Source organism: Bufo bufo, chromosome 2, assembly GCF_905171765.1.
Source record: "Bufo bufo chromosome 2, aBufBuf1.1, whole genome shotgun sequence".
In the NCBI taxonomy this organism is placed as follows: Eukaryota; Metazoa; Chordata; class Amphibia; order Anura; family Bufonidae; genus Bufo; species Bufo bufo.
The window spans coordinates 51637091-51655840 of record NC_053390.1 but is presented as its reverse complement, the minus strand read 5'-3'; the positions used below and the strand labels follow the sequence as shown (position 1 = coordinate 51655840).

At 47.7% G+C, this 18750-nt stretch overlaps 2 protein-coding genes across 2 annotated transcripts in view; one reads left to right on the top strand and one right to left on the bottom strand.

Annotated features, from left to right (window-relative positions):
- Positions 1–14675, bottom strand: part of MALT1 (MALT1 paracaspase) — a 223675-nt gene extending 209000 nt beyond the window's left edge. Inside the window, exon 1 of the mRNA XM_040421076.1 lies at positions 14614–14675. The gene's annotated coding sequence lies outside the window, so the exon portion shown is untranslated. The remainder of the gene's footprint in view (positions 1–14613) is intronic.
- The window catches only part of ALPK2 (alpha kinase 2), a 151407-nt gene continuing 146146 nt past the window's right edge, over positions 13490–18750 (top strand). The window contains exon 1 of the mRNA XM_040421072.1: positions 13490–13522. The gene's annotated coding sequence lies outside the window, so the exon portion shown is untranslated. The remainder of the gene's footprint in view (positions 13523–18750) is intronic.

Sequence of the window (18750 nt, the reverse complement as noted above, 5' to 3'; positions counted from 1 at the left end):
AAGAGGAGGAGGAAGCCGAGTAGGAAGAGGAGGCAACAGGAGGCAAAGAATGATGCCCTGCGATCCTTGGCGGCGGAAGGACGTCTGCCAAACAGCTCTCCGCCTGGGGCCCAGCCGCCACTACATTTACCCAGTGTGCAGTTAGGGAGATATAGCGTCCCTGGCCGTGCTTACTGGTCCACGTATCTGTGGTTAGGTGGACCTTGCCACAGATGGCGTTGCGCAGTGCACACTTGATTTTATCCGATACTTGGTTGTGCAGGGAGGGCACGGCTCTCCTGGAGAAGTAGTGGCGGCTGGGAACAACATACTGTGGGACAGCAAGCGACATGAGCTGTTTGAAGCTGTCCATCTCCACCAGCCTGAATGACAGCATTTCAAAGGCCAGTAGTTTAGAAATGCTGGCATTCAGGGCCAGGGATCGAGGGTGGCTAGGTGAGATGGAGAGCTGAACGCTTCCGTGTGACATGGTGGAGATGCTTGGTGACGGAAGTGGTGTTGTTGGTGGCACATCCTCTGTTTCCTGGGCGGCAGGTGCCAACGTTCCTCCAGAGGCGGAGGAAGAGGCCGAGGCAGCAGCAGAAGAGGGAGCAGGAGGGGCCTGAGCCCTTTCTTGGTTTTGAAGGTGCTTACTCCACTGCAGCCCGTGTCTCGCATGTAGATGCCAGGTCATGCTGGTTGAGCTAAGGTTCAGAACGTTAATGCCTCGATCAGGCTCTGATGGCACAGCGTGCAAACCTCTCGGGTCTTGTCGTCAGCACATTGTGTGAAGAAGTGCCATGCCAGGGAACTCCTTGAAGCTGCCTTTGGGGTGCTCGGTCCCTGGTGATGGTGGCCAGTAGCAGGCTAACTGTTTTGGCGACGGCTGCTCTGCTTTTGCCCACTGCTCCCTCTTTTGCTACGCTGTTGGCTCGGTCTCCCTACTGCCTCTTCCTCCGAGCTCTGAAAGTCAGTGGCACGACCTTCATTCCATGTGGGGTCTAGGACCTCATCGTTCCCTGCATCATCTTCCACCCAGTCTTTCTCCCTGACCTCCTTTTCGGTCTGCACACTGCAGAAAGACGACGCAGTTGGCACCTGTGTTTCGTCATCATCAGAGACGTGCTGAGGTGGTATTCCCATGTCCTCATCAGGAAACATAAGTGGTTGTGCGTCAGTGCATTCTATGTCTTCCACCCCTGGGGAAGGGCTAGCTGGATGCCCTTGGGAAACCCTGCCAGCAGAGTCTTCAAACAGCATAAGAGACTGCTGCATGACTTGAGGCTCAGACAGGTTCCCCGATATGCACGGGGGTGATGTGACAGACTTATGGGCATTGGTTTCAGGTGCCACCTGTGCGCTTTCTGCAGAAGACTGAGTGGGAGATAATGTGAACGTGCTGGATCCACTGTCGGCCACCCAATTGACTAGCGCCTGTACTTGCTCAGGCCTTACCATCCTTAGAACGGCATTAGGCCCGACCAAATATCGCTGTAGATTCTGGCGGCTACTGGGACCTGAGGGAGTAGGTTCAGTAGGACGTGTAAGTAGGTTCAGTAGGACGTGTAGCTGTGGCAGAACGGCCATGTCCTCTCCCTGCACCAGAGGCTCCACCAACACCACCACCACGACCGCATCCCTTATTAGATGTTTGCCTCATAGTTAGCGTTCACAAAGCAAAGTAAAAAGTGGTTAAGTCTGTTAAAAATAATTAACCGCCAATAAAAACCCTGATGTAGGGTATTGCACAAATTTATATATTTTTTAACTCTATATGATAGTGGAATTTGTGGCCTAAATTTCACAGTAACTTATGCACGTTTAATCCCAGATGTGCAGTATATCAGAGGGGTTTTTCACCCCAGTAACCAAAATGCCGTATTTCTAGCCTAAATGTGACAGTCACTTATGCATTTCTTATCCCAGATGTGCAGTATATTAGAGGGTTTTTTGACCCCAGTAACCAAAAAGATGTATTTCTGGCCTAAATGTGACAGTCACTTATGCACGTCTAATCCCAGATGTGCAATATATTAGAGGGTTTTTTCACCCAAGTAACCAAAAAGCCGTATTTTTGGCCTAAATGTGATAGTCACTTGTGCATGTCTAATCCCAGATGTGCAGGATATTAGAGGGTTTTTTCACCCCAGTAAGCAAAAAGATGTATTTCCGGCCTAAATATGACAGTCACTTATGCACGTCTAATCCCAGATGTGCAGTATATTAGAGGGTTTTCTCACCCAAGTAACCAAAAAGCCGTATTTCTGGCCTAAATGTGACAGTCACTTATGCACGTCTAATCCCAGATGGGCAATATATTAGAGGGTTTTTTCACCCAAGTAACCAAAAAGCCGTATTTCTGGCCTAAATGTGACAGTCACTTATGCACGTCTAATCCCAGATGTGCAGTATATTAGAGGGTTTTTTCACCCCAGTAAGCAAAAAGATGTTGTAACGGATCTCCTAGCACCCCGACCGGGTACCTCCGTTGAATGGATGCTCCTAGTGCTTTCCGAGGACTCCAAACACTCCACTTGACACCGTACGCACTGCAGACCTCACGAACCGCCGAAGCTTGGTTGTGGTCTCACCGTCTCCTACCCACCCTGTACCTACGACAAGGCTCCAGGCTCCAATGGGTGAACCTCTCCTAAAACCAGAGAGCAGGAACAGCTCTTAAAAGAGCTAGTAGTTATAGCCAGGGGAGTATAGCAAATCTCCCAGCGTATAGCAATCCCCAGCGTCGATCAGTTACCCAAACATCAGCCTCAACATGATAAAGGGTAAAACAGGAACACTTTATTGAGGGCTACCCGCCCGTATTTATGCAGGTCCCCATCTGGTGTACACGCCCCTAGGGGACCAGAAGGAAGACTGTGACACAGGACAGACACGTAGCAGGATACAACACATCCCCACAATGCATCATGGTTTCCTCCTCTCTGCCCTGGAGACACCCGAAGAGCAATTCAATTATCTCTCAGGACAAAGGGAAATCACCAATACACATGTGGGAACAACAGGACAGGAATCCCCACCCAAACACAAAATGTCACACCCTCCCAGCCAACACAGACATTTAACATATTCCCAGATAGCTCAAGTCTGAGTGCATATCATTTGGTGAATGGCACTCAGAATACACAAATACAATAAAATTAGCTATCTGGGTACCCTCACATAACAAAATACAATTGCAAAGACAGATTTAAGCTGTGCGGCCGGTCTGTCTGCTCCTTTAAAGTTAGTATGGGCCATAATCCTGAGGCAAGAGGCTGGTAGCCAGGCCCCTCCCAAACCCAGTGGCGAGGTTGGTTTCGCCACATATCTCCCCCTCCCAGGGAAGACTAACCAGATACCTGACCTCATGCCGGTTGGTATCTGAGTTAGTCTGGCAGTCCACCCACAACCCAATACTGGACCTGTTGAATTTTGGGGCCTGGCTCTGTTCTGTATGTCCCCAGCTGTTGAGGGGGCATCTGCTACTCCTTGCTTCCTTGTTGCTCTCTAGCTTGGAGCTGTAGGTACTTAGTGGGCAGAGGCCAACTGCGCTCTGCCCAGATGCCAGCTCTTCCGCTGGGGTAGCCTGTGGGATGTCCGGCTCTGGAGAGGAGGATAGGGGAGGGCAGAGGCTGACTGCGCTCTGCCCAGATGCCAGCTCTTCTGCTGGGGTAGCCTGTGGGGAGTCAGGCTCTGGATAAGAGGATAGAGGAGTGCAGAGGCTGACTGCGCTCTGCCCAGATGCCAGCTCTTCTGCTGGGGTAGCCTGTGGGGAGTCAGGCTCTGGATAAGAGGATAGAGGAGGGCAGAGGCCAACTGCGCTCTGCCCAGATGCCAGCTCTTCCGCTGGGGTAGCCTGTGGGATGTCCGGCTCTGGAGAAGAGGATAGGGGAGGGCAGAGGCTGACTGCGCTCTGCCCAGATGCCAGCTCTTCTACTGGGATGTGGTCAGGGAATCCTATCCCCAGGACCTTGTTGCAGATCGGCTGTGGAGAGAAGGAATCGCTTACCTCCTCCTCCTGGCATTCCTGCAGGGTTGGTGGGGGATCTGAACCGGCCGTCCAGCATCTCTGTAGGGCCGGTGGAGAGACCTTGGTCCCATCTCCACCTGCCATCGGGAGGTCTTCCCAGAACCAGTCGATGAAGTTCCCTACTTTGGGAGTTGGTAGGGAAGCAGGGGGTATCGCCGGCAAGTCTTCCCAGTTGCAGGAGGGCAGATCTGGCTCTGCTTGTCCAGTAGGTTGGGGATAAATGGAGCTGAGCAGGTGTTGGTAGGTCTGCTCCAGCTCCCACTCCCTTGTTACCAGGTGGGTCATGTCTTTGCTCACCTCCCTGCCGTCAGCATAAACATGCATGCCCATCCGGTAGTCGTAGATATCCCAAAACCTAGACTCCTCCGTGCTGCCAAGATCAATGTCCTCCTCCAAGGCATCCCATAGTAACCCCGGTCCATCAAACTCCTCACCCTCGGGTCTGTCGTGCTCAGCCATCCAGGGGGAATGTTGAATGACATGCCACCTTAGGGCCTGGTAAGCGTCCTCTAGCCAAAGCTCCTTACATACCAGGTTCTGGAGCTCTGTTACGCAGTCATCCAGGGGCTGCTCTCCCAAGAGACCCATCCGCATCGCCACACGCTTCTGTAGCCGCTGCCCATAACTGGGGAGACTCTCACCTCGCCGCTGCTGGGCATTTTCCAGGGCATCATACCAGACTTCCTTTCTGTCTGCATCCCTGTAGTCTGCGGCTGCCTCCTCCTCCTCGTCATAGAACGCTGTCCGAAGACTAGCCAATTCCATCCTGCTGTAGCCAGGGGCGCTATACGGATACTAGCGTTGCCCTCAATATACTCCACGAACGGTGTCTCCGAGCTGCTTCTCCTCACAATAGGACACCATCCCACTGCTTGCCACCAAATGTAACGGATCTCCTAGCACCCCGACCGGGTACCTCCGTTGAATGGATGCTCCTAGTGCTTTCCGAGGACTCCAAGCACTCCACTTGACACCGTACGCACTGCAGACCTCACGAACCGCCGAAGCTTGGTTGAGGTCTCACCGTCTCCTACCCACCCTGGACCTACGACAAGGCTCCAGGCTCCAGTGGGTGAACCTCTCCTAAAACCAGAGAGCAGGAACAGCTCTTAAAAGAGCTAGTAGTTATAGCCAGGGGAGTATAGCAAATCTCCCAGCGTATAGCAATCCCCAGCGTCGATCAGTTACCCAAACATCAGCCTCAACATGATAAAGGGTAAAACAGGAACACTTTATTGAGGGCTACCCGCCCGTATTTATGCAGGTCCCCATCTGGTGTACACACCCCTAGGGGACCAGAAGGAAGACTGACACAGGACAGACACGTAGCACTCAGGATACAACACATCCCCACAATGCATCATGGTTTCCTCCTCTCTGCCCTGGAGACACCCGAAGAGCAATTCAATTATCTCTCAGGACAAAGGGAAATCACCAATACACATGTGGGAACAACAGGACAGGAATCCCCACCCAAACACACAATGTCACACCCTCCCAGCCAACACAGACATTTAACATATTCCCAGATAGCTCAAGTCTGAGTGCATATCATTAGGTGAATGGCACTCAGAATACACAAATACAATAAAATTAGCTATCTGGGTACCCTCACATAACAAAATACAATTGCAAAGACAGATTTAAGCTGTGCGGCCAGTCTGTCTGCTCCTTTAAAGTTAGTACGGGCCATAATCCTGAGGCAAGAGGCTGGTAGCCAGGCCCCTCCGAAACCCAGTGGCGAGGTTGGTTTCGCCACAGATGTATTTCTGGCCTAAATGTGACAGTCACTTATGCACGTCTAATCCCAGATGTGCAGTATATTAGAGGTTTTTTTCACCCCAGTAACCAAAAAGATGTATTTCTGGCCTAAATGTGACAGTCACTTATGCACGTCTAACCCCAGATGTGCAGTATATCAGAGGTTTTTTTCACCCCAGTAACCAAAAAGCCGTATTTCTGGCCTAAATGTGACAGTCACTTATGCACGTCTAATCCCAGATGTGCAGTATATATTAGAGGGTTTTATCACCCCAGTAACCAAAAAGCCGTATTTCTGGCCTAAATGTGACAGTCACTTATGCATGTCTAATCCCAGATGTGCAGTATATTAGAGGGTTTTTTCACCCCAGTAAGCAAAAATATGTATTTCTGGCCTAAATGTGACACTCACTTATGCACGTCTAATCCTAGATTTGCAGTATATGAAAAAAATGGGTTTTTTTAACCCCAGAAAGCAAAAAGCTGTGATTCTGGATTTGCAGACATGCAGATAGCCTGTGCTGGTGCACTATCTTTGCATAAAATGGCTGCCGATTATGTATTGATATTGACTAACTGAAGAAAAAAAAGTTCGTTTTCAGCAGTAGTTGGCTCAGGGCAGGCTTAAAGAAATTGTGCACTGCACCCACAAAACACATTTGCTGTAGATCGCTGAGTAAAAAAAACAGTTCTTGATAAGATTTCTCCCTGATCTCTCCCTCACAGCAGCTGCAGCCACTCCCTACACTAATCCGAGCAGAGTGATGGGCGGCCCTACGTGAATCCAGCTTAAATAGAGGCTGGGTCACATGCTGCAGTTGGCTAATCACAGCCATGCCAAAAGTAGGCATGGCTGTGATGGCCTTTTGGGGCAAGTAGTATGACGCTTGTTGATTGGCTGCTGTGCAGCCTTTCAAAAAGCGCCGAACACCGAACCCGAACTTTTACGTAAATGTTCAGGTCCGGGTGCTGAAAAACCTAAAGTTCGGTACATACTAGCCATGGCACCCCTGGTGTGGTATCCCTCTTTGAATGTCCATCTAGTCCTGAAGGACACACACTATCAGTAACTAGGTCCCCCATCTGCTTCTGCTTGTACACCAGCGGTGAAATGATTCCTGCTATAATGCAGCCAGCCAATAAGAATCAGCACTAGAAGCGGCTTCTTCACACGACATCGGACACATGCAGTGGACGCTCTGAGAGAATAAAAATAACAGCAGGAAGAGCGCCACAACAAGTATGTAACACCAGAGGGCACCACAATAAGTATGTAACACCAGAGGGCACCACAATAAGTATGTAACACCAGAGGGTGCCACAACAAGTATGTAACACCAGAGGGTGCCACAACAATTATGTAACACCAGAGGGTGCCACAACAATTATGTAACACCAGAGGGTGCCACAACAATTATGTAACACCAGAGGGTGCCACAACAATTATGTAACACCAGAGGGTGCCACAATAAGTATGTAACACCAGAGGGTGCCACAATAAGTATGTAACACCAGAGGGTGCCACAATAAGTATGTAACACCAGAGGGTGCCACAATAAGTATGTAACACCAGAGGGTGCCACAATAAGTATGTAACACCAGAGGGTGCCACAATAAGTATGTAACACCAGGGGGTGCCACAATAAGTATGTAACACCAGAGGGTGCCACAATAAGTATCTAACACCAGAGGGTGCCACAACAATTATGTAACACCAGAGGGTGCCACAACAATTATGTAACACCAGAGGGTGCCACAACAATTATGTAACACCAGAGGGTGCCACAACAAGTATGTAACACCAGAGGGTGCCACAACAAGTATGTAACAGCAGAGGGTGCCACAACAATTATGTAACACCAGAGGGTGCCACAATAAGTATGTAACACCAGAGGGTGCCACAATAAGTATGTACCAGAGGGTGCCACAATAAGTATGTAACACCAGAGGGTGCCACAATAAGTATGTAACACCAGAGGGTGCCACAATAAGTATGTAACACCAGAGGGCGCCACAACAAGTATGTAACACCAGAGGGTGCCACAACAAGTTTGTAACACCAGAGGGTGCCACAACAATTATGTAACACCAGAGGGTGCCACAACAAGTATGTAACACCAGAGGGTGCCACAACAAGTATGTAACAGCAGAGGGTGCCACAACAATTATGTAACACCAGAGGGTGCCACAATAAGTATGTAACACCAGAGGGTGCCACAATAAGTATGTAACACCAGAGGGTGCCACAATAAGTATGTAACACCAGAGGGTGCCACAATAAGTATGTAACACCAGAGGGTGCCACAATAAGTATGTAACACCAGAGGGTGCCACAATAAGTATGTAACACCAGAGGGTGCCACAATAAGTATGTAACACCAGAGGGTGCCACAATAAGTATGTAACACCAAAGGGTGCCACAATAAGTATGTAACACCAGAGGGTGCCACAATAAGTATGTAACACCAGAGGGTGCCACAATAAGTATGTAACACCAGAGGGTGCCAAGTATGTAACAGCAATATCATAATTAATATGACATAATTTCTATTTGATTCCAGATGAAAAATTGTTACTTTTTACATGATCCAACAGAAAATCAAATATTTAATCATCTGTCAAAAAAAAGGTTGTCCATTTTTGTTGGAAGGGAACTCAGAAAATGAGTTGAATGTAGGGTATCCTGCTTGGCTACACAATCAGGGCTTGAGTCCTGCAGGAACGTGTGGGAACAGCGTTCCTGCACTTTTTTCATAGCAGGAACACCGTTCCCTTTCAGGGCCGCCCGTCTTTAACGTCGGGCAAAAGGAGGAGAGGAGCAGCGGAGTCCAGGAGAAGGAGAGGGTAAGTGTTTTTTTTATTTTATGAGGGTGATGGAGAGGCACTGACTGGGGGGCCTGATGGAGAGGCACTGACTGGGGGGCCTGGAGGCTGAGTGAGAGGTACTGGGGGGCCGCTGGTGAGAGGCACTGGGGGCTGATGGAGAGGCACTGGGGGCTGATGGAGAGGCACTGGGGGCTGATTGAGAGGCACTGGGGACTGATTGAGAGGCACTGGGGACTGATTGAGAGGCACTGGGGGCTGATGGAGAGGCACTGGGGGTTGATGGAGAGGCACTGGGGGCTGATGGAGAGGCTCTGGAGGCTGATGGAGAGGCTCTGGGGCTGGTGAGAGGCACTGGGGGCTGATGGAGAGGCATTGGGGGCTAATGGAGAGGCATTGGGGGCTGATGGAGAGGCATTGGGGGCTGATGGAGAGGCATTGAGGGCTGATGGAGAGGCACTTGGGGCTGGTGAAAGTCACTGGGGGCTGATGGAGAGGCACTGGGGGCTGATGGAGAGGCACTGGGGGCTGCTATGAGGCTACTGGGGGCTATGAGGCATGGGGCTCTTATCTGAGGTCTGATTGGGGGTCATTCATATTGGGGTCTGAGCTGAGGTGTGATCTGAGGTCTTATTGGGGTCTTATTAACATTGGAGATCTTATTGGGGCTGTTAGCTGAGGTCTGATTAACATTGTAGGTCTGATTGGTGGTCTGGTCTGACCTGAGGTGTAATGAAATTTTTTTTTTTCCGGAGGAGCTTGGAGAAAAAAGGCCTCACAGTCTCCCACACTCCTTCTGCCCGGTCAAGCCTGTCAGCTTCCCTGAGGCCAAGCCACCTAGCACCCCTGAGGCCAAGCCACCCAGCACCCCTGAGGCCAAGCCTGCCAGCACCCTTGAGGCTAAGCCAACCAGCACCCCTGAGTCTTCAGAACTGTAAGTAAATTATATATAGGGGGAGTTTATAATATGAAAGAGACGAATTACGCCGAAACAGACATATAGCGCAAATTTGTTTTATGATGCACTGAATTTTCTGCAAAATATATACTATTTTTTGTATCGTTGATTGGTGATAATGATTCATAAGGAGATGGACATACTCATTTGCTAGAGATCCACTTTCATACGGGATACTCTAAGTGGAGTCTCCTCAACAGGTGGCCATACTGCATATATGCTGATTTCATTGGGACATCTCATAGCAACCCATATATTCCGGATACAACAATCAGTGCATTACAAGTCGACTATTGTTCCTACCAATTTCCAGCGGTTTCTCATATGAACCCTCATAAGCGGACTTCATTTTATTAGTCACTTTTTAGTGCTATTTTGTGTCATTAGCTTTTAATACATTGTATTTTACATTTACAGCCAGGTCCATAAATATTCGGACATCGACACAATTCTAAAATTTTTGGCTCTGTACACCACCATAATTGATTTGAAATTAAACGAACAAGATGAGCTTTAACTGCAGACTGTCAGCTTTTATTTGAGGGTATTTACATCCAAATCAGGTGAACGGTGCAGGAATTACAACAGTTTGCATATGTGCCTCCCACTTGTTACGGAACCAAAAGTAATGGGACAGAATAATAATCATAAATCAAACTTTCACTTTTAAATACTTGGTTGCAAATCCTTTGCAGTCAAGTACAGCCTGAAGTCTGGAACGCATAGACATCACCAGACGCTGGGCTTCATCCGTGGTGATGCTCTGCCAGGCCTCTACTGCAACTGTCTTCAGTTCCTGCTTGTTCTTGGGGCATTTTCCCTTCAGTTTTGTCTTCAGCAAGTGAAATGCATGTTCAATCGGATTCAGGTCAGGTGATTGACTTGGCCATTGCATAACATTCCACTTCTTTCCCATAAAGGGTTTCTACCACCACATTTTGACCTAATTAGCTGTCAGACACTAGCGATCTGCTAGTGTCTGCTCTACCTAACCATGCTATTGTAATTCCTTTCTCTGCAGCGGTTACCCTAAAAAACATAGTTTTATTGGTATGCAAATGAGCCTCTAGGTGCTATGGGGGCGTCTTTTCAGCACCTAGAGGCTCCGTCCACTCACCATTTCTGCCGCCCAGCGCACTCCAGCCCGCCCCTCTCCTCTAGATTGACAGCCTACTCGCGCCTGCGCCGTGTGCTTCTGTATTCGGCGCAGCCGCAGTGACTGTTGGACTGCTTCCTACGCCGTAATCGGCGCAGGCGCAGTGAAGATGCCGGCGCAGGGAGACAGTCACTGCGCCTGCGCCGAATACAGAAGCGCAGGCGTGAGTAGGCTGTCAATCTAGAGGAGAGGGGCGGGCTGGAGCGTGCTGGGCGGCAGAAATGGTGAGTGGACGGAGCCTTTAGGTGCTGAAAAGACGCCCCCATGGCACCTAGAGGCTCATTTGCATACCAATAAAACTACATTTTTTAGGGTAACCGCTGCAGAGAAAGGAATTACAATAGCATGGTTAGGTAGAGCAGACACTAGCAGATTGCTAGTGTCTGACAGCTAATTAGGTCAAAATGTGGTGGTAGAAACACTTTAAAAAACTCTTTGGTTGCTTTTGCAGTATGCTTTGGGTCATTGTCCATCTGCACTGTGAAGCGCCGTCCAATGAGTTCTGAAGCATTTGGCTGAATATGAGCAGATAATATTGCCCGAAACACTTCAGAATTCATCCTGCTGCTTTTGTCAGCAGTCACATCATCAATAAATACAAGAGAACCAGTTCCATTGGCAGCCGTACATGCCCACACCATGACACTACCACCACCATGCTTCACTGATGAGGTGGTATGCTTAGGCTCATGAGCAGTTTCTTTCCTTCTCCATACTCTTCTCCTCCCATCACTCTGGTACAAGTTGATCTTAGTCTCATCTGTCCATAGGACATTGTTCCAGAACTGTGAAGGCTTTTTTAGATGTTGTTTGGCAAACTCTAATCTGGCCTTCCTGGTTTTGAGGCTCACCAATGGTTTACATCTTGTGGTGAACCCTCTGTATTCACTCTGGTGAAGTCTTCTCTTGATTGTTGACTTTGACACACATACACCTACCCCCTGGAGAGTGTTCTTGATCTGGCCAACTGTTGTGAAGGGTGTTTTCTTAACCAGGGAAAGAATTCTTCGGTCATCCACCACAGTTGTTTTCCGAGGTCTTCCGGGTCTTTTGGTGTTGCTGAGCACACCGGTGCGTTCCTTCATTTTAAGAATGTTCCAAACAGTTATTTTGGCCACGCCAAATGTTTTTGCTATCTCTCTGATGGGTTTGTTTTGTTTTTTTCAGCCTAATGATGGCTTGCTTCACTGATAGTGACAGCTCTTTTGATCTCATCTTGAGAGTTGACAGCAACAGATTCCAAATGCAAATAGCACACTTGAAATGAACTCTGGACCTTTTATCTGCTCATTGTAATTGGGATAATGAGGGAATAACACACACCTGGCTATGGAACAGCTGAGAAGCCAATTGTCCTATTACTTTTGGTCCCTTAACAAGTGGGAGGCACATATGCAAACTGTTGTAATTCCTACACTGTTCACCTGATTTTGATGTAAATACCCTCAAATTAAAGCTCACAGTCTGCAGTTAAAGCACATCTTGTTTGTTTCATTTCAAATCCATTGTGGTGGTGTATAGAGCCAAAAAATTTAGAATTGAGTCGATGTCCCAATATTTATGGACCTGACTGTATATTTGTCTTATACATCCTATTGGTGCACATTAAACATTGACCTTTGATATATTTTGTTGTCCGGAGTTCCCAGATATTTGAGTGCCCCTCAAATACGATTTTCTATTTTTTCTTTCTGGATCTGGGTGATTCTAGTGGAGCGCACCTAGTCCCTACGGGTCTCTCAGGTGAGCTGCTAATTTGTTTATTTAAGTTAAATAGGAACTTTCCCTCTTCTGCTGGAACTTTGCTTAGCTGTAGTCTGTCTCTTACTTTAATCCTAGAAACTTCTTCCTGGCTTCAAGGTCACTTAGCTTTGATATAGGCAATGCAAGCCCAGGAGGGGACATGCAACCATGTAGACTTCACTGGCAGGGCCTGCGGGCCCAGCAGAGCAGGCAGTGCTCTGCTGGCCAACACAGCCTTCCCCTAACAGGGGCTACTCTGAACTAACTCACTCTAGCTAAACTCCTCCCTCTCTAGAGAGGGGAATAGAATGGAAGAAGGTTCCATCCTATCTAACATAGCTCTGCACAGTTGCCGCCACCTGCTGGTGAACCAGGCATATCACACTTTAACAGTTACAAAATCAAGAAATACATACACACATTTCAGGAAATGGCAATAAATATATATGAGATGACACATGATGCACCAACCAAGATAGTGGGGGTACAAAGGAGGTGGTAATGCCACTCTGGGGTATTACAGATGCGCCAGCAAGCAGACCCTGGTCTGCGTGGAGGGACAGAGCGGAACTGGAGGCCTGACCCGTTGAGAGAAAAACTGTGGGAAGCAGGTCCGGGCCGCTGAGCAAAAAGAGGAGCCTTTGTGGGGCGGCTCTCAGCAGCAGCTGCCACTGTAATAAAATGAAGCATTGCTTAGTACTAATTAAGATCCATTTCATGCAGGACCATACCAGGTCCTCCAGAGACAGTCATATCTATGAGGTATCAGGAATAATTCTGTACCAAGTCATATATAAAATATCTGTTTCTAATCGACCAACCCCAAGAATAAGGTCATTGGGTAAAATATTTACTGTGTATGTGGCCAAGCGCCAAGATATTTATTACTAACCATAGTAAAATTCTCCTAATGTTGAACTGATGTGCGGTGTAAGCTTACATCCCGAGAGCGCGCATGTTGGGGGTGTCAGTTACATTTACTTGGCAAATAGATAAAAATAGATCAAGAGGAGGCATTAAAAGGTACGAGCCGGCATCACAAGCTTTTCATCAACTTCTTCTCAGTTATAAGGTAAGACATAACAGTCCCTAAGGATTCTTGTGTTTGTTACTGTAATAATACCTGAGCTTGGCCCATTGGCATACCCCCTACCAGGTTCCAAGGAGGAACTTCATTAAAGCGTCCATGTCATCCTCTCATTCTGCTGCATGGCTGGCTATAAATCTGGAGTAGGTAAAATGTCATAGAGGAAGATATCATGATTTTTTTTTGTAGACGGGAGCTGTTGAGGGAATAAAATGTCACTTGCTGCATGGGATGCTGTATTCATAGTGTTACCTGTGACTCACTGTACAAGGAAACCATGTTTAGTTTTGCACTTTAACGGTCATCTGATTAACTTACCTTTGGTAATGGTATTTTAGTGTAGCTATGAGAAATATATATGATATATAGGCATAAAAGTAACACAGATAGATAGATATGAGATACGTTGATGACAATAGTAAAATAATGATAAATGATAAAAACAGCAATTATAATAGTAATAGTAGAAAACTCCTCCTTTCAAGGGTTAAGGGGGGATTCCAGTTTCATGATATTGATAACCCATCCTCAGGATAGGTCCTCAATATCGGACAGATGTGGGTCTGAATCCTGACACCACCGCCAATCAGCTTCAATGTTTACCTGCACACTGTCTTCATTGTAGCATTGGTGCAGAATAATTACAGGATCTTATCCCTTTTCAATGAACAAATCCAGAGCATGAGCAGTGAGCCCCTGAGGAGCTGGGGCTGAGTATGGGAGTGGTAGTGGCCCTGACTAGAGAAAGTATCACAGTGGTCTCGCATAGGGCCAGTGCAGTGAAAAGAAGGGCAAACACTTCTTCCCTCAAGGCCCTCCTTGTAGCTGATGCTCCCCTCTGATGGTAGTTTGGGGTGCCCTTGAAGTTGGTGGCTGCATAGGTGTAGTAGTGCAATGGCCAGTGTGTGGTGTAGTAGAAGTCAGTAACCAGGCCAGGTTCAACAAAACATCCTTCTTTACTTGAAGGCAAAATAGAAATTGTAGTACATTCAACAACAGTCTGTATACATCTGTACACAGTGCAAACGTGTTACCCCTCCATAGCAGCAGGGTCTGGAAAGCTTTATGCAGCTTACCTTACTGACTCTTCACATGGCCATGCAGATTCTCCAATCTTGTCTCTCTTCCTCTCTTGAGGTAGCAGAAGCAGAGGATCCCACGGAAATCTGTTAGTCTCTGGATTCTGGAAACTGGAGCCTTAGCAGAGAAGCACATAGAGTCTGCTCTCTACCTCCTTCAAGCTCTCCCAACAACTGCCAATAACTTTCTAGAGCTAAGGGTTAAGCTAGCCCACACCCTAAAATCCCTAAGGCTACATCTGCGCTTCCAATTCCGGTTTTGAGATCCTCTGCCAAATTTAAATGGTTCAGTTTCATCCCCATTCATTGTCAATGGGGACAAAACCGATCAGGATGCATAAGTATGCATCTGTTCCATTTTGTAGCGTTTTGGTGCCAGATACAAAACCACTGCAAGCTGTGGTTTTGTGTCCAGTTTGTGAAACGGAACAAAACGGATCCGGCAACATTGATTTTCATGCCGTATCTGGATTTTTGGTTAGCAAAAAAAAACAATGGATATGGCGCCCATTGACTTACAATGATTTTCATACCAGATCTGGTTTGTTCAATTTTGATTTAATGCAATCCTCTGTCAGATCTCAAAACCGGAATTAACAACACAGATGTGAAAGTAGCCTAAGAGGGCTGAGCCATGCACAGATATTCTGAGTACACATTATATAGCATATGTAACGGAACGCTTAGCACCCTGACCGGGTACCTCCGTCGATAGATGCTCCTAGTGCTTCCAGAGGACTCCAAGCACTCCACTTGACACCGTCAGCACTGCAGACCCCACGAACCGCTGAAGCTTGGTGGAGGTCTCGCTGTCTCCTACCCACCCTGGACCTACGCCAAGGCTCCAGGCTCCAGTGGGTGAACCTCTCCTAAATGCAGAGACAGGAACCAGGAACAAGCTCTTACAAGAGCTTATACTCAGGGGAGTATTATGATATAGAAATCCCCAAGAGTGTAGTTATCCCATCCCCCAAACATGAGCCAAGACTTCATAAAGGGGCAAAGCAGGAACACTTTAATGGGTTATTTTTTAGCCTTTTATGCAGGTCTCCTAGCAAGGGACACTCCCCCTGGGGCCCTTGTAAAAGACTGTGACAGTTTATATTTTAGCCAATCACATGCATTTACAGTATTGAAACCCTCCCAGCAATTGTACACAAAATCCCCTTCCCTCTGTCTGTAACGCAATCAACAAAATACAATGAGCATTGTCTGAGACGCAATTAACTAACACACTGGCATTGTCTGAGACGCAATCCACAAAATACAATTACCAAACATAATGGGCTAACTTAATCACTACCAGACAGAAAACACACATTTTTCCCAACACACAGAAAACCCCTCAAAACCCCACACATCCCCATAATGTATACATCCATGGATAGCTCTGATCTGGGTGAACAACATATCCAAAAATCACCCAGATCCGAGCAGGGGTTCCCGAATTCCATGGAAGTCACATTTGGCCGGCCGCAAGCATGGCTTTCCTGCCCAAAACAGTTCCACAGATTTAAGCTGTGCGGCCGGTCTGTCTTCTCCTTCAAAGTTAGTATGGACCATAATCCTGGGGCAGGAGGCTGGCAAACAGCCCCCTCCAAAACACAGTGGCGAGGTTGGTTTCGCCACAGCATACAATTACAGTACATTACCAAACAATTGCAGATACCCCTGTACTGGAGTACTGCACACACCCCGTTTGAAACTCAAGCATCCTTGAATTGGTCGTTGGACCCATCCGTGGTAGTATGGCTGCATAAGTTCCAAAGACCCCGGTCCCAGCTGACTCTCTCTCCTCTCTATGCTGTGGAGAGATAGAGGGCTAATGTGCATAGCATTAAACACCTCAATAATGCCTAGGTTCAACCTGACTACCGCAGTGGAATAAAAAAAATGAAGTGTTTAAGTCTCGAGTGATAGTCCATAAGGTAGGGTGGCAAACTAACTAGCTAAGGTATATAAAATGTCTATTTAAAGTGCAAATAAGATGATAAAAGAATCCTAGAAACACAATACCAGGTCACACTGCAGCTCAGGTCCGTTAGAGTCCTGGCAATGGGTACAGTTCCTTCACTGCTGGAAAGAAACAGGTCTCAAGGAGCGCCAAAAACATTTGAGCCTATTTCTTAGGTACTTGACTTAGAACATTGATTAAAACATCTCATGCAATTTACATGAGTCTGTCACGGATGGTGTACAGGAAACAAGACAATACCATATAAACAATGTCTCTCTGGATCCACAACTAAGGAACAAAGGGAGACCCCTGCAATAGACCTGCCGCTCTCCCTCACTGCTCAGCCTATGCGAACACCCCAAAGGTGGATGGCCGCATATCCACGTTCCTCGGCTATCTATTACCTGAAGACCCTACAATAGTGAAGGGACACGACCACCGGCTCCCTACACTGACACGGAGGGAGTCAGGGTCACCTGGATCCAGAAAAGACAAAATCATAAATACATAAACAGCACTTATCTTGCAGACGACTGACGACTGAGGACTGGGAACTGGGAACAGCATGCACACACACTCCAGGAAGTTGTATCAGCCGCACACTACTGCATTATGGGGAGGAACTTAAAGGGTAGCAATCAGTCCAACTGCATGACAGCTGAGATAGACTAACGAGATGAGAAACTAAACCAAAACAAAGAAATTCAAGGAGGAGGATCTGAGAAGCTCCTGTGAGCGCTTCTCAGCTGTCTGGCTGTGACAGTACCCCTCCTTCTAGGAGTGGACTCCGGACACTCAGAGCCCACCTTCTCAGGATGGGACCTATGGAAAGCCCTGATGAGACGAGAGGCCTTAATGTCAGTCACTGGGACCCACATCCTCTCCTCAGGACCATAACCCTCCCAATGAACGAGGTACTGGAGGGAACCGCGGACAAGACGAGAATCCACAATCCTAGAGACCTGAAATTCAAGATTTCCATCAACCATAATCGGAGGAGGAGGCAAAGGCGAGGGTACAATAGGTTGAACATAAGGTTTTAATAAGGACTTATGAAAAACATTATGGATCTTCCAAGTCTGAGGAAGATCAAGACGGTAGGCAACAGGATTGATGACAGACAGGATCTTGTAAGGCCCAATAAACCTAGGACCCAACTTCCAGGAGGGAACCTTCAATTTGATATTCTTGGTAGACAACCACACCAGATCACCAACATTCAGGTCCGGACCAGGCACACGTCTCTTATCCGCCACACGCTTATATCTCTCACTCATGCTCTTTAGATTATCCTGAATCTTTTGCCAAATAGATGACAAAGACGAGGAGAATCTGTCCTCATCAGGCAAACCAGAAGAGCCCTCTCCCGAGAAAGTCCCAAACTGCGGATGAACCCATATGCACCAAAAAATGGTGACTTATCAGAGGACTCCTGACGACGGTTATTTAAAGCAAACTCAGCCAGGGACAAAAAAGAACACCAATCCTCCTGATTCTCCGCCAAAAAACAGCGCAGATATGTCTCCAGATTCTGATTGACGTGCTCTGTCTGGCCATTCGACTGCGGATGGAAAGCAGAAGAGAATGACAACCGAACCCCCAAGCGAGAACAGAAAGCCTTCCAGAATCTGGAAACAAACTGCGTGCCCCTATCAGAGACTATGTCTGAAGGAATCCCATGCAATTTGACAATGTGGTCAATAAATGCCTGCGCCAGCGTCTTAGCATTGGGCAAACCAGGAAAAGGGATAAAATGCACCATTTTGCTAAAACGGTCCACCACCACCAGAATCACAGACTTCCCCGAGGAACGAGGGAAGTCCGTTATGAAGTCCATGGACAGATGTGTCCAAGGACGGGAAGGAATGGGCAATGGAAGGAGAGGACCTGATGGCCGTGAATGAGGGACCTTGGCACGAGCGCAAGTCTCGCAAGCTGCCACAAAACCCTCAACCGACTTACGAAGCGCAGGCCACCAGAATCTCTGAGCGATGAGATCCAGTGTGGCTCTTGCCCCCGGGTGCCCAGCAAGGACCGTGTCGTGGTGTTCTTTAAAAATCTTGTGTCTCAAAGCGAGAGGCACAAACATCCTCCCAGGAGGACAAAGATCAGGAGCTTCTGACTGGGCTGCCTGCACCTCTGCCTCCAATTCAGGAAAAAGAGCAGAGACCACCACA